We start from the raw sequence: 15,152 nt of genomic DNA on the forward strand, positions 1-15,152 counted from the left end.
ATTAGGCTCGATATTATAAGTGTGTGTGTGTGTGTGTGTGTGTGTGTGTGTGTGTGTGTGTGTACACGCGCTGATGGGTGCACTGTGGGATCAGACACCAGTGATTTCTACATGGTAGGCAAGTATTTTACCACTGCTACATCTCTGACTTTTTTTTCTTTTTTTCCTTTTTTTGTAATGGGTTATATGTAGTCCTGGTTGAGTCTCATGATTTTCCTATCTGCCTCCTGAGAATGCATTGCTACATACACACTGTATAACTTTAAATATATTTTTGTAAAGTTTTTGTGCCTTTGTTATGGGTGAGCTAATTATGGCATATTCTTATAGAAGAATTCTTGGCTTTTTGTATGATTTTTGAATCTGTTGTTATATATGCCAATAACTATAATAAATGTAAGTTGTTAAGTTCTGATTAAATGTACTCATAAAAGACATGAGGATCTTATAGATCAGTTAGGTTCCATTCTGTATATCTGTATTTTTTTGTATCAATGCTCGCCTCACTGAATAGTAATTGCATTGAACTTTTACTCTGTCTTAAAACTATTTCCTAGTTAATTCTGCTTTCTTGCTTTCAAAGACCTTTCCCCATTATTCTTTGAGAACATGTACCTAAACTAAAGCTTAGGGTTAATGGTTGCCCTGTTCTGTTGCCTCATGATAATTAGCGGAGGAATGCCAGTTGGATTTTGACATTTTCTTAGTCACTAGCTTGTATTTCCTGTACTGACAGTATTAGTAAGGCAGGAGAACATGATGGCACAGGTGCTGGCTAGTTCCTGCTCTTGCCTCTATTCTTCAATGCATTGTACAACTGGCGAGTAAGAACTGCCAGGTGGAGCTGCACATTTCTGGCTGTCTTTGTGACTCTGTAGGAGTTTAAAAGCCGTTCTCCTGGTTAGTAATTGATGGCAGTATGGGGCAGTGAGGATATGAAGTTCCCTTTGTCATCTTAAATTTAGTTTCAGAATTTAAAACTTCATCCATAAGTAATACTGGTTTTGGTTTTGTAAAATACATTAAAATTGGAATGAAAGTTATTCTCTTGCTCAGTAGAAAGTTATAGGGCAGTCAAGAGGCTCAGGCTTTTGAACCGTGTAGTTTTGTTCAGACTTTGTAGTATCCAGAGGGTAAACTGCTTGTGTAGATCAAACACTTCTTTATCTCACATGCCTTAAGGACAGTTACGCACTGGAGGTTTGGGGGCAGAAACATTTGTAAGACTGAAAAGAGTGTGTTTAATAAAGACTGCATATTCAGAAATGAGTAATTCTGAAAGTGTGCTAAGTGTAAGACTAGCAGCTATAAGAAGTAACCCTGTTTTCTTTTCTAGCTCTTTCCCCGGGCCTTGACGTTTGCCCAGTGGCTCTTCGTGACTCCTAGAATGTTGCCTTCATGCCTTTGCACCTACTAGTCCTGGTCCACCTCTGAGCCTTCTGCCTTTTTTTTTTTTTTCTTTTCCTTGCTCAGCTTCTACTCATCTTTACATTTTGCTTAAATGTCCTTTCCAGGGAAACAGTTCCCCTTCATCCTCCAAGACTGAGTTATGCATTCATTTATACATTTGAGACATTGCTCTGAATCTTCCTTACCACAATTATAATTAGAACATTTCTGAAGTAATGATTGGGCACTCCATATTTCTGTTGAGTTGTAGCTTTGAAGGAGAAGAGATCTTGTTTGTCTTGCTCAAAGTAGTTTCTTCAGCCCTAAGCACAGTGAATGACATTTGGTAGGTAAATGGAACTCAGCAAATACCTTTTGGTTGTATGAATGAATGGAAGAATGAACATGGAGTCAGTGGCAGGAAGCTGGGTGTCTGAATGAGAGTACATCTGTAAAAGGGAGTGGCATTTGTAGTAACCCTGCTAATCACAGGAATCTTGTGAGTTAAGGTACCGCGTGCTTTCACTAGGTAGAGCAGGAATTAGAGAACACATCTATATGTATACGGAGGGTATGGTATATGAAAGGTTGAAGTGGTTCCTGTATGCCATTTTATTTTGGTGAGCTGTCTTTAAATATGACCATGTTTGATAGTGGCAAATCAGGAAGAATCAGGATGGTAGAAACGGTCAGGGAGTCACTGAGTGGTGATGTTTACTAGTAGGCAAAGGATGAGGGTGAGGGCGGTTCATGTAATGCCAGTGGAGGAGCCAGGGTGTGGAGCAGGAAACAGAGCCACTGTATCTACTTTTTTGTCAGGGCCTTAAGAAATTGCTGGAAAAACTGCAGGAAGTCATACTCAGGAGTCATTTCTGGACTTTCACTTGCAAGACCACACATCTGCCAGTGTTGCCGTTGCCTGGTTGCCGGGGCTGCTTTTCCCTCTCGCAGTTGGTGATAGGCAGGAGGACTGAGACACTGTCTGTTAGACATTTTTGTCAGTTGTCTCTGATGTAGGGTATGGCTGTGCTACACTTGTGCTTTTCATGTGCATGGACTTGGCAGAATCTAATCTGTACGGACACCTTGCCTTTTGGGGAGTCTTTTCTCTTTCTAATCTCTTCAGAAAGTAGAAACAGCTGAGCTTGTTTGCTTCTAAGAGCCAGTCCCAAGTGTTAATGGAGGGGGGTGCAGTTAGAGAACATGTTTTAGTGTGTTTGTTATTTTACACTTGTTGGAGAAAACTCTTCTAGAGGAATTTTACTGAAAAGTAAAGTTTACCCTGAGGAGCTGATGTTATGCTTACAAAATTAGTTTGTATACAAAGAGGTGTGTGATTATAATTCACTTAAAAAAGTTGTCAACCTGAAAGTGTCCTCAGATGCTGAGCTTTAGTCTTAGTGGATCTGTTGTCCTTAGTGTTCTGCTGATCCTGAGGCTCTCTCCGATGATCATGTGCAGACCCCTCCCTCATCCCAGAGCTGGAGTGGAAGCCACTGTTCTCTCTCTGACATATTATTTTAAAATTTGAACTGTATTTTTTGTCTCTTAAAATTTATTTACAATATTCTTTATTGTTAGACTTCATCAATGGAGAATTACAGTCTGGTAGTTCTGTAAAATGCACACATACATACTATCATAAATATTTATTTACATACACATTCTCTCTCAAGGACACTCTAACATTCTTACATACACACTTTCTCACACACTCACACATTCTCGAATTCTTAAACAATACTTTGTCTCACATACTCACATGAATTCTCTCATTTACGTACAGTCTTACATACACACATTCTCTCTCTCTCTCTCTCTCTCCCTGTGAAGGATTTGAGCCCTTCACACAAACACCATATAATTCAATCCAATTCAAAGAATTGGAGCCCTAGTTGTCACTAAGGCTGTAAAACGTTTGGTGTTCTAATTATGTAAGTCATAAACTCAAGCTTGCTTCCCTTACTGCGAATGGTAACCCTACTAGTGATCTTTTGCTGAATAGAATCCAGCCATTTTTCCTTAGTTTTCAGTTTTCCCAGTGATGACCAAAGTAATTTAAAGGGTGTTTTATTTAAGTTGTAATTATTAGAAAAGTTGACTACAGGGCAGTAAAAGTAATCACTGTAAAGAGTTTATTTAACAGATACAAGTTTGCTGGTAGGTCAGGTAAGTGTTTTCTGAGCTATATTACTATATTCTGCTGCAGTCACCAAATATTTGAGGTTTGATACTTTAAAGAAAAGAGTACATAGCTTGAGAGGCTGTGGGGAGGGCCCCCTTATCTGTATCAAATGTGTATGAGATATGTAGGGCGAGATCACCTAGACAGGAAGCCAGAGAGTGGGAGGATTTAGGTTTGCTCTTACTATAACAACTCAGGCTTACAGAAACTCATGAGAGCTGGTGAGAACTGCCTTTGAAGTGGAGTACTCCTAGTGAACTAATCACCTACTATAAGGGTTCATTTCTCTTGTGTGTGTGCATGAGTATGTGGCAGCCAGAGGTGTCATTCTTCAGGAGCCATCTGCTTTGTTTTTTGAGACTGACATCTGGGGCTTGCAGATTTGGATAGGCAAAGTGAGCTGTAGGGATTCACCTGTCTGCACCTCCTTGGTGCTAAGTAAGCACACACCACTATACTAGCTTTTACATGTGTGCTAGAGAATAAATTCAGGTTATTGTGTTTGTGTGGGTGAGCTACCTCCACAGCTCAGAGGGTTCATGTCTTAAAGGGTCCACCACCTCTCACATCATTACACTGAAGACTAATCTTTCAGAACGAATCCTTGATGGTCCTACGACATCCAAACTGTAGCACACCATTATGAAGATTAAGCACCATGCTAAATACTGTTGTTCCTGCAAAAAAATTTTTTAAGTGTGGTCCATAAGCTAGTTAAAGATGTTAGTAGTCATGAAACTCTTATCAGTTAATGAATGTCAACTATGATAGACAGGCAGATTCATGAGGTGTTTAGAGGTGAGTTAGCTCCAGCGTAACTTGGGTAAAGTTTAGAAAATCGCATATATATTGTACTAATTGTATAATGTTTCTTCTAGAGATACTGTATATACTTTAGTTATGTTACTTAATTCTCAAATCAGCCTTTTGAGGTGCTCCTTTCATCCTATTTACTGATGAGCAAATAGTTTAGATCCTAAATAGCTTTACCAATACTATATAGCCAAGAAGTGGTAGAGCCAGGGAAGGGACTTTTTGTTGTTGTTATTAAAAAAAGGTTTAGATGACTACTATATTTCATATCCTTTTTTAGGATCTGGGAATCAAAGTAGGGAGCAGGTGCATGGAGCTCTAAAGGATCTACTAATCTGCTGGTATGCAGAAAAGTTGCCTGATTGCAAAACCTGGATTTGGGGATGGTCTCACTATGTGAAGTAGAGTCTTGCATTGCTCCCAAAATGTTTGTATAAAAACATGTTTTTTGCTGAGTGTGCCCCCCCGCCCCCGTAGTTTTTTATTTGCATATGTAAAGACAGTGTCTCCTTGGCTAGATCTGGTGATGTCTAGTGAGTATGTCTGGTAGGCAGTAGTTCTCACGTGTTTTTAGAACCCACGGTTACAAACAATAATTGTGTCCAGAGTAATGCCAGAGGAAGAAAACTCCTTGTTTCTGATTACCTGTGTAGTTGTTCCTTAAACCTTTGCCCTTTGCTGATTGTGCTAGCCATCTTTTTTCTGTAATAAATCATAGCAGCCTCAAATAGAACTTAGTGTTGAACTCTAGCAAATTGCTGAATCTGAGGGTGATCTTAGAGACCTCTCAACATAATTGGTAATGTATGCGTTCCAGTATATATCATACAAGATGTGTTAAAATCTTGGCATATTGTGTCTGGCTCTAGAGACTGGTTTGTTAGGAAGAGTACAGTCCAAAGGCTCAGGATAGTAGAAATGTGAACAACAGTCAGGATTTAGACCCAGGAGATGGAGCCCTAATGTCTGTGCTCTTAACCTTATAAGTGATGGAATGATGGATAAACCACATTTTTGTTGTTGAAAATTTGTAAGAGATGTAAGAGATTATTGAAATGACTGTCATCATCAGAAATTATTTCTCCGATTATTGCCAAAGTAGAAAAATGTCTTCATTTTCACGTTTATCTTCGTACTTAGTAGTAGAACTGCCGTAACTTTAAAATAGAAGTTTAGCCAACTTGGCCTTTTGTTTGATCACTACCTTTACTTTATAAATTGTTTTAACTGGTAGACAAATGCCTGTCTCCTTTTTTGTTGTCCTTATGACTTGTTTTTGCAGTTATGTTTTTCAGTTAGGTACTTGTCATGTCCCTGGACTTTGTATCCTTACAGTGTGATTGAGTTGAAAGAGCACTTGTCTAAGTTAAATTGGCAAAGCTAGATTTGAGTTCAGACTTTGCCTTTGACTTCGTAGTGACCACTTGTCCTGTCCTCTTTTATCTTCATGGAAAATACTTACTTCTGCTCCTCTGTGGTCTCTGTTCTTCCCGGAAACTTCACCTTGTGTAATTAAAACATTCTTGAAGGCTTACATTAATTGAAGTTGAAGCCATGACCAAACTTTTGTACTTAAAAGAAAAGACAGGGTCTCATGTAGCCCAGATTAGATCTAAACTGTCTGTGTCTTTATACTGTGTGAGTGTGGGTGTGTGAGTGTGCACGTTGTGTGCGCCCATGCATGCATGTGTGCACACGCACTTGAGAGTGAGAGACAGGAAGGGTGGGGAGTGGAGGGTGATGAGGCCAGACAGAGGTGGACATCTTCTGTCTTCTGTAATAGCTTTTCATCTAGTTTTTGGGGCAGGGTCTCTCCCTGAGTCTGGAGCTTGCCAGTTGGTTAGACTAGCTGGCTGGCTGAAGCCACAGAGACGCTCTCTCTAGTCTACCTCCCCAGCACTGGAATCTCAGGCAGCTCTGCCCTGACTTTCGGTGTAGCTGTTAGGGGTCTGAACTCATCATGAGAGCATGGCAAGCAGTTTCTCTGACTGAGCCACCTCTCTAGCCCTATGTGTGAAACTTATTTTTACTGAAAATTTGGGTTTTGCTTAGTAAACTTACCTCGTATTAAATCATTTCAAGCTGTATCATAAAACTTGCAGGAATATTATAAATTGAAGAGTTTCACCCTCCCCCCCACCCCCTTTTGAAACCATTTTTGCTATAATGCTTCCTTGGAGTGGTTAGGGTTCAACAAAGCTCTGCTTCTTTCAATTGACTAATAAATCCAACCCCCTTTCCTTTAAAATTTTTTAATTAAAAAAATTTTTTTCATAGTTTTTCGAAGCAGAGTTTCTCTTGTGAAACAGCTCTGACTGTCCCGGAACTCACGTTGTAGAGCAGGCTGACCTTGAACTCACAGAGGTCTGCCTGCCTCTGCTTCCCAAGTGCTAGGACTAAAGGCATGCGCCACCACGCCCAGCTAAACAAAAATGTTTTAAATGATAATTTTTACTTTTTGTATATGAATTCTTGGCCTACATGTAAGTGCACCACATGCACACAGTGTTTATGGAGGTCAGAAGAGGGGGTCAACTCTGCTGGACTTGGAGTTGTAGACAGTTGTGAGCTATATGGTTCCTAGGAACTGAACCTAGTCTTCTGCAGGAGTACCAAGTGTATTTGAGCTCTCTAGTTCCTTAATCATTGTTTTAATGGCACAAACTTAGTCTGAAGGTATACATTTAGATGAAAAGGTAACTATTTTTTTTCTTTATGTAGGTGTGTGTGGTGTATGTATGTTAAATGTGCAGGTATCTGCATCTGTGTGGACACAGAAGCCACTTGAGACAGGGTTTCTCACGGAACTGGAGGCTTGCTATTTAGGCTGGGCTGCTTGGCCAGCAGGGTCCTGGGATCTGCCTGTTTGTCCTGCAGTTTCAAGCATACAGCTATGCCCAGCTTTTTATGTGGGTGCTGGGCTTTTGAGCTCAGGTCCCCTTGTTTGCCAAGCAAGAATCCTTACTGAGCCATCTCCCTAGGCTCCTGAAAGACACCCCCTGTAAAATTATTACTGTGTTGTGTGTGTATGTACCTGTGTACGCATGTGCTGTGGTGATGTGTTGTGTGGAGGTCAGAGGATGTTTTACCTGTTGGTTATCTCTTTCCACCTTTACAGAAGTTGGTTGGGTTTGTGGTAATAAATCATCTTGCTACCCTCATCTCCCTTAAAATTTAATTGTGTGTGTGTGTGTGTGTGTGTGTGTGTAGGGGCATGTGTTAGGATACGGATGTGGAAGTCAGAGGACAGCTTGCACAAGTTGGTTCTCTCCTTCCACTGTCTGTGTCTTGGAATTGAACTCAGGTCATTGGCTTTGGTGGTAAGTACCTTTATTCTCTGAGTCATCTTTCTGGCCTTGCAAGACCTCTTTTTACTCTTCAATTTAAAGAAAGCATCTATAGGTTAATGTCCAGCCCATGTGTATTTATCAATATCAATATTTTCTACTTGAAGTATTCGAGCTCTGTTTAACTATCATAGCATTTAGCTGCAATGTTAGAGAATTTATTTAGAATTTAATTTCATTTACACTTTAAAATATTATTTCACGTAAACTTTGAAAAAGCTGTTTGAATCTTGTGCTAGCATTATATTCACACATGTTGAATGGTAAATGTGAGGATTTTGAGAGCTGCAAGGAAAGAGAATTACAAACTTCGTAGCAAACTCCGTAGTCTGTTCTTTCTCCGCACTCATCCAATTTTTAGTCTACATTCTACAAGAGATCCAGGTGGTTGCTTTGGGGTGATTGATGACAGAACTTCCGAGGTCTGATCTTGATATTCCTCAGAGTGCATAATTCAAAGACCAGTGATGAGCTCAGATCCCAGTTAAAAAGAAACAAGGATTCTGTGGAAAATCATACTCAGGATCATTTTACCTTCTGATACAAGAAAATCCATAGAAATTAGGGTTTAGTTTGATGTGTTTAGTTCATTTATTTGTGCTCCTGAAAATTACTTGTGGTTGTATCAGAAAACTAGCAGAGCACGTTTATTGATATAAAGTGATCACTGGTACACCCACTTCCTGTTAGTTATAGAAAATATTTCTACAGATTATGGGGTTTAAAACAATATAGTGTATCCTGTTATAGTTCTGAAGGTCAAGTCCAAAATTCAAAGCAAGTGTTGGTGGTCCCTTGTTCTATCTGGAAGATTTAGGAGAAATTCTGAAAATTGATTTCCTTTTTCTTGCTTTTTGGAACATGACCTCTTCCACCTTCAAAGACATCAGCAAGCCATCTTCAACCCCCTCCTTCATTTTCTTACATCACTATACCTTTTAGAACCCTTATGATTATATTGGGCTTATGTAGATAATCCAGGATAATACTGTCATCACAGTGTCCTTAATTCATTAACAGAGATGATAGAGATTAGTACATGGGCATCTTTGAAGGTCATTATTTTGGCCAAAACAAATGGATTTATGATAAAAAAAAATGCATACTGAACTTAATTTAGTTTTTGATCTGGGGATTTTGTTATGTTGCCAAGGTTGGATTTGAATTTGTGGTCATTCTTCCTTCAGGTCTTCCAAGTATTGTATTACAGGCATATGCCATGGCACCTGGCTTTTGGACTTAGATTTTTATAAAGGTTCTGCTTTAAATGTATGTAAAATGGCACAGGACAGTGATGAAGAAAGTTAAAACCAGTCATTCTTACCACAATCACTTAAAAAGTATATGCATTGAGAAAGTTATTTCACACTGTCTTTGCAGTGTGCATATTTATGTAGAAACCTCAAAGGATTTATTAAAAAAAGAACCATTAGAACCAAGAATTGAGTTTATTCAAGTTGTAAGAATCAAAATGAATAGAGAAAAATTAACTGTATATACTAGCAACACGTATTTTGAAGTTGAAAAATTTCTGTTGATGGTGATATAAAGGATAAAAATCTCAGGATGAATTTAATACAATATGTTCAAGGCTTGTACTCTGAAAATGTAAGGGATTGTTGAGGAAGAATAAACAGATACACACCATGTTCATGGGTTAGAAAACTTGTGTTTTGAGAATGACAGTTCTAATCTCTAGAGCCAACATGATCATCCTACTCAAAAAATCATAGACTTTTTTTCCCTTTGTTTTAGGATTTAACAAATTAATTCTAAAAAAAATTTAATGAAATACAAATAACCCTCCTCATAAATACCAAAAAATATTTTGGAAATAAAAAAACTCTTGGAGGTCTGACCTCCTAGGTGTTATCAAGATGAGATATTGGTGTCAGGATAGACATAGGTAATCGATAATCTGGAAGTATACTTACTGTGCTCTGTTGACAGAAGTGACAAGGTAACTCAGTGGGGGAAAAAGATAGTCTTTTCACATACTAGCAACAGAATGTACTTTGACCTTTATAACATAATAAAATTTAAAATGGATCATAAAACAAAATTTGAGACCCAAAACTATAAAACTTTTAGAAATGAATATAAGAGAAAATCTTTGGGACCTTTATATAAGCAAAGATATTTTGAATAGGATACAAACATACGTTCTATAAAGATAAAAGTGTGAAAATGGATTTCATTAAAATTAAAAACTTGCCGGGCGGTGGTTGCACATGCCTTTAATCCCAGCATTCGGGAGGCAGAGCCAGGCGGATCTCTGTGAGTTCGAGGCCAGCCTGGGCTACAGAGTGAGTTCCAGGAAAGGTGCAAAGCTACACAGAGAAACCCTGTCTCAACACCCCCCCCCCCAAAAAAAAAATTAAAAACTTTTTCAAAAGAAAAAAAAGGCAAGGCAGACCTGGAGAAAACATAGTATCTGATAAGAATTTTTGCTCTGAATATGTAAAGAAATACTGCAACTTATTAAGAAGAAATAAAAATTTGAATTTGGATATTTATAGAAGTTTTATCATAATAGCGAACCACTAGAAGTAATTCAGATGTCCATTATTTGTTGAATGAATAAAGAAAACACCATGGTGCCAGGCATAGGCATGGCTTTGGTTCTAGTACAAGGAGTCAGAGACAGGTGGATCTCTGTGAGTTTGAGGTCAGCCTGGTAACATAGTGAGATTCAGTCTCAAAACAAAACAAAAACCCACAACTACCACCACACCACCACTAGCACCAGGACCAGCACCAGCACCACCAGGAAATCTGAGAAAAACACACAAACAAAAAAGAAAATGCTATATCCATAAAATGAAATAGTACTTTGCACTCCAAAGAAATGACCAGTCATCCAACCAGTCCTAAAAACATTATGCTTAGTGAAGGAATCCTTAAACAAAGAACTTCAAAGTAATGTATGGTTTCAATTCTATAGCACTCTAAAATTTTAGAACACATACAAAGTAGATCAGTGGTAGCCAGGCATTTTAAAAACTAAAATACATGTATATATACATTTTTTTTCCATTTGATGATGTTAGTAGTTATTAAAGATTTTACAGCAATTTCTTAAGTACTTTGTGAATTTGTAATCTATATTATACTTCTGAAATGGTTTTGTTTGTCCGTGAAAATGAATTTAATGGGCTGAGTAAAGATTTTGCAAATTGTTCTTGTTCCTGTTTTTTCTTATTGTTAAAATTTTGCGTGTATGAGTGTTTTGCCTGCATGTATGTTTGTGTACCACATGTGTGCAGTACCTGCAAAAGCCAGAGGAGGGCAGTGGATCCCCTGGAACTGGAGTTACAGGTGGTTGTGAGCCACCCTATGGGTGCTGGGAATCTAACCAGTGCTCTTTCTTAACTGCTGAGCCATCTCTTCAGCACCTAACCTGGAAAATTCCTTGATTGGTACTCCCCCCAATCAATTAAAATATTAATGAGTATTAAACAAGTAAACCAAAAACACATGGAAATCAGTGGTTTAACTTTTTTTTTGCTTTTAGGTAGGGTCTCTTGTAGCCCAGGTTGCCCTTGAGCTCTCCACAGAGTTGAGGATGCCTTTGAGCTCTTTATTCTCCTGCTTCAACTTCCCAAGTGTCCTGGGATTAAAGGTGTGTGTATATCACTGTGTCTGGCTTGTTTTTCTTGGAGGGTTGTGTTATTCATCACATATAGCTCTAAATTTGATTATAGCATCTTTGTAATATGATTTTTTTTTGTGCACATATAGCTTTAAATTTGATTATAGCATCTTTGTAATATGATTTTTTTTGTGCTCTAGTTGTGTTTTGTTAGGCAGTATGATGATGTATGTGACTGCAAAAGTATAGCCTACAGGTAAGATTGTCATTATTAATGAAAAGATACTATTTACATACTGTCAACTCCAAGGGGCCATGGATCTGTACAACTTTTTGATTCTGTGTTACTAGAATTTTTGGTGTGAGTTGAAGGCTGGCTTCCCAGGACTTAGAAATCACTATTTTCTAGAAATTCGAAACATGAGAAGTCAACCTGGTACTTTAGTGTAGAGTCCTGCATCTTTGAGCTTCTCTTCTGGATTAGTATGCTGCTTGAAGACAGGACTATTCTTATTTTTATCCTTGACTGTTCTGGAAAGCAGATCATGTGTTTCATAACCATGTACTTGCTATAGCCTGTTTAATATACCAGTGTCTTAGGGAGTTTGAAAAACAAAATTAATTTGTAATGTGTTGTATATGCAAAGAATCCTTCTATTGTAGATTTGTAAAGATTCCTTTATTTTCATGGCTATTTTGCCAAAGTGAATTATTGCTCTGTTAATAGGCAACTGGGCATTGGATCAAAGGCTTTCCCTTTGATTTGTGACTGTCTTAACTCTAATGTGGCTGAGTAATCAGGCTGTTTTTGAAAACCAGCTGTGCTTAAACCTTTCAGAGGAATGAGATCTTGGGGCAAATTGTTTTGCTCCTGACTTGGATAGAGGAGGATGATACAGAGACTCATAGTTCACTGGGGTAGATATATCTCAGAGCAGCAACTAGCTGTAAAAGAACTAAATAGTAAATAACTAAGTGTGTGTGTGTGTGTGTGTGTATATATTTATTATGATATAAAAATTTTTTTGTATCATTCTCACCTAGCTGAGCTTTAGTTTTTTGTAGATCATGAATATTCACATTCAGACTATATTTATAATTCATACCAAATAAGGATCATGAGATGCACAGCAGATCAGTGGCATTTTTATAAATATGTGCCCCCTGAGAGTATTTTAAAGGCAGATTGTAATTATTCTTTATATTAAACCCAGATAATCGAAATTAAAGCTTTTCAAGGGACCCGCTCATAGAAGGTGGCTTTCAAATTTTGTGAGGTTTACCTTTCCCTCTGTATCCGCCCCAAACTCTTGTAGTGTCACCCTCTTAAAGCTAAAAAAGAATAAAAATAGGATAAAAAAAAAACAAAAGGAAAAAAACCCTTAAGTTTGCTCCTCCGTCTTTCTGGCCTCTCCATTGCCTCTTCATCTTAGTGGCATTGGGAGCTGCTGTGTATCATGCAGTAGACCCTTTTGTCCAAACAGCTTTACTTGCAAATGCTCACTGTGTTATTAGTTGTTGATCAGGTTCAAGGCCTCTGGTGTTGATATGCTATCAATACTGGACCCCCACTGATATTCCTCTCTGATATCCTGCTGTTGCCCTGTTGTCATGGAGATCCTGCGGCTATGGTTCCTCAGGATCAGTTCCTTCACACACTCCAGCAAGTCATAGATTGGGTAGATGTTGGGGGAGTGCCATCTCCAAGACCTGGATGTGCGCCTGAGTGGCAGCTGATTGGTCTGGGCCTCTGGGACCACTCTTCTCAGGTGAGGAGCGGAGTCAGCTCTCCCAGGCTCATGATGAGGAGTGGGGAGAACTTTCACAAGTGTGGGGGGCCAGCTCTTCTATTAGGGGCAGGGCCAGCTTCCTCGTGCGGGTTGGAGTTGGAGTCGGACCCCAGGCATCTGCATTCCTGCGGGTGGGGCTCAGTCAGATTCTTAAAGGAATACAGGAGAAACTTCTCATGCCTCCCGCAGAAGCAGGGGAAAAGGAACCATTCTGAAGTTCTGTACGCCAGAACACTCAGTTCTTGATGTTTGTTTTTAGGAGAAACTTTTAACCGAACCTAAATTAATTGTACTGAGGAAAAAAAATTTCCAACTCTACCCTTGTAGCTATACCAGTTTCGCCACTGATGGGACGTGGAAACCCCGCATAGTACTTGTGAAGTACACAGTCAGGAGACAGACAGCTTGAAGGACTGAGATAGTCTTAAGACTGGAGTATGTTCCCTCTTCCCCCACACCACATTACCAAAGACCTATTTTCAGCAATTCTTTTTACCAGTCATTAAAAAAAGTGAAATGAGAAAAGAAGTTGAGGTACTTGGAAAATGTAGTAATATTACAGGTGTTTGTAAATATATTTATACAGTATTTCAAGCGAATATGTTTAAAACACATGTATAACTTAACACACAAAGGACTGAATTATAGTGGTCAAGTGGAATAAACTTATCCAATATGTACTAAATTCTTTTAATTTAAAAAGGTCTTACAGTCCCAGTTAATACCATAACCAAGTGTGTCTTGGTTTTATTTTATTTTATTTTGGTTTTTTCGAGACAGGGTTTCTCTGTGTAGCTTTGCGCCTTTTCCTGGAACTCACTTGGTAGCCCAGGCTGGCCTCGAACTCACAGAGATCCGCCTGGCTCTGCCTCCCGAGTGCTGGGATTAAAGGCGTGCGCCACCACTGCCCGGCTTCGTTTTATTTTTGACATGCTGGAGAATGAACCTAGGACTTTTGCTCATGGTAAGCAGGGGCACTAAGCTATACTCCGAGCTCAGGAACTGAATTTTTTTAAGGTCACTCCTATTTAATTGAAGGTTAATTTTTTGTGGCCCTTGACTGTTCATATTAAGGATAGTTTTCTAATTTAATTTAAATATATATATATATATATATATATATATATATATATATATATATATTTTGGATAAAGGATCTCACTATGCAATCTTGGCTGGTCTAGAACTTCCTATGTAGACCAAGCTGTCCTTGAAGTCTTAGGCATCACCTACCCTTACCCCCTGGACCCTGGGATCAAAGGCATATATATGCCAACACACCCAGCAGGCTGCTTTTAGAGTGACTATTTCATCTGATTACTGACATAAATGTGCATGCCCTCTGAAAATATTTAAGGGAGGTTTTAATTGCTCTTTTTTAAGCCTAGGGTTAGGATTGCTTTATCAAGTCAAATGTTATGAAAAAAGTTGGGAGGCTGTGCTCGTCAACATTCAGAAAGATGTAGAGACACACCAGGTACATGAGATACACTTTTGAGAATAGTGGTTTTTTTTTTTTTTTTTTTTAAACAAAGCACAGTTATGGGAAATAGAATATGTGCTGAGTGTTAGATTACACTGGAAAGTTTTGTTATGTGTGTTCTCTTGGTTTGCCTTAACTGTTGACTTGGCTGTGGTGGTTGGTCTTTTGTCAACTTGGCACAAATCTAGACATATTTCGGAAGAGCGTATTTTAACTGAGAAAACACCTCCATGAGATTGACTGTAGGCAAGTCTGTAGGGTATTTTCCTGATTAGTGTTTGATGTGGGAAGGTCCAGCTCCCTGGGGGCGGTGCCACCCCTGGGCATATGGTCCTAGGTTATATAAGAAAGCTGAATGGGGAGCAAGCCAGTAAGCAGTATTCCTCCAAAGCTTCTGCTTAACTGGTGCTTTGAGTGCCTATTCTGACTTCCTTCAGTGACAGACTGTGATGTCAAGTGTAAGATGAAATAGATGCTATTTTCCCCCAAGTTGCTCTTGATCATGGTGTTTTATCATAGCAGTAGAAACCCTAACTCAGATGTTGACACAGCT

At 38.8% G+C, this 15,152-nt stretch overlaps 1 protein-coding gene across 3 annotated transcripts in view; it reads left to right on the forward strand.

Annotated features, from left to right (window-relative positions):
* Positions 1 to 15,152, forward strand: part of Smap1 (small ArfGAP 1) — a 106,547-nt gene that overhangs the window by 2,501 nt on the left and 88,894 nt on the right. The gene's annotated exons all lie outside the window — the stretch shown is intronic.

The sequence above is a fragment of the Peromyscus californicus genome, unplaced genomic scaffold (genome assembly GCF_007827085.1).
Source record: "Peromyscus californicus insignis strain IS unplaced genomic scaffold, ASM782708v3 Scaffold_19__1_contigs__length_69161282, whole genome shotgun sequence".
Taxonomy (NCBI): Eukaryota; Metazoa; Chordata; class Mammalia; order Rodentia; family Cricetidae; genus Peromyscus; species Peromyscus californicus.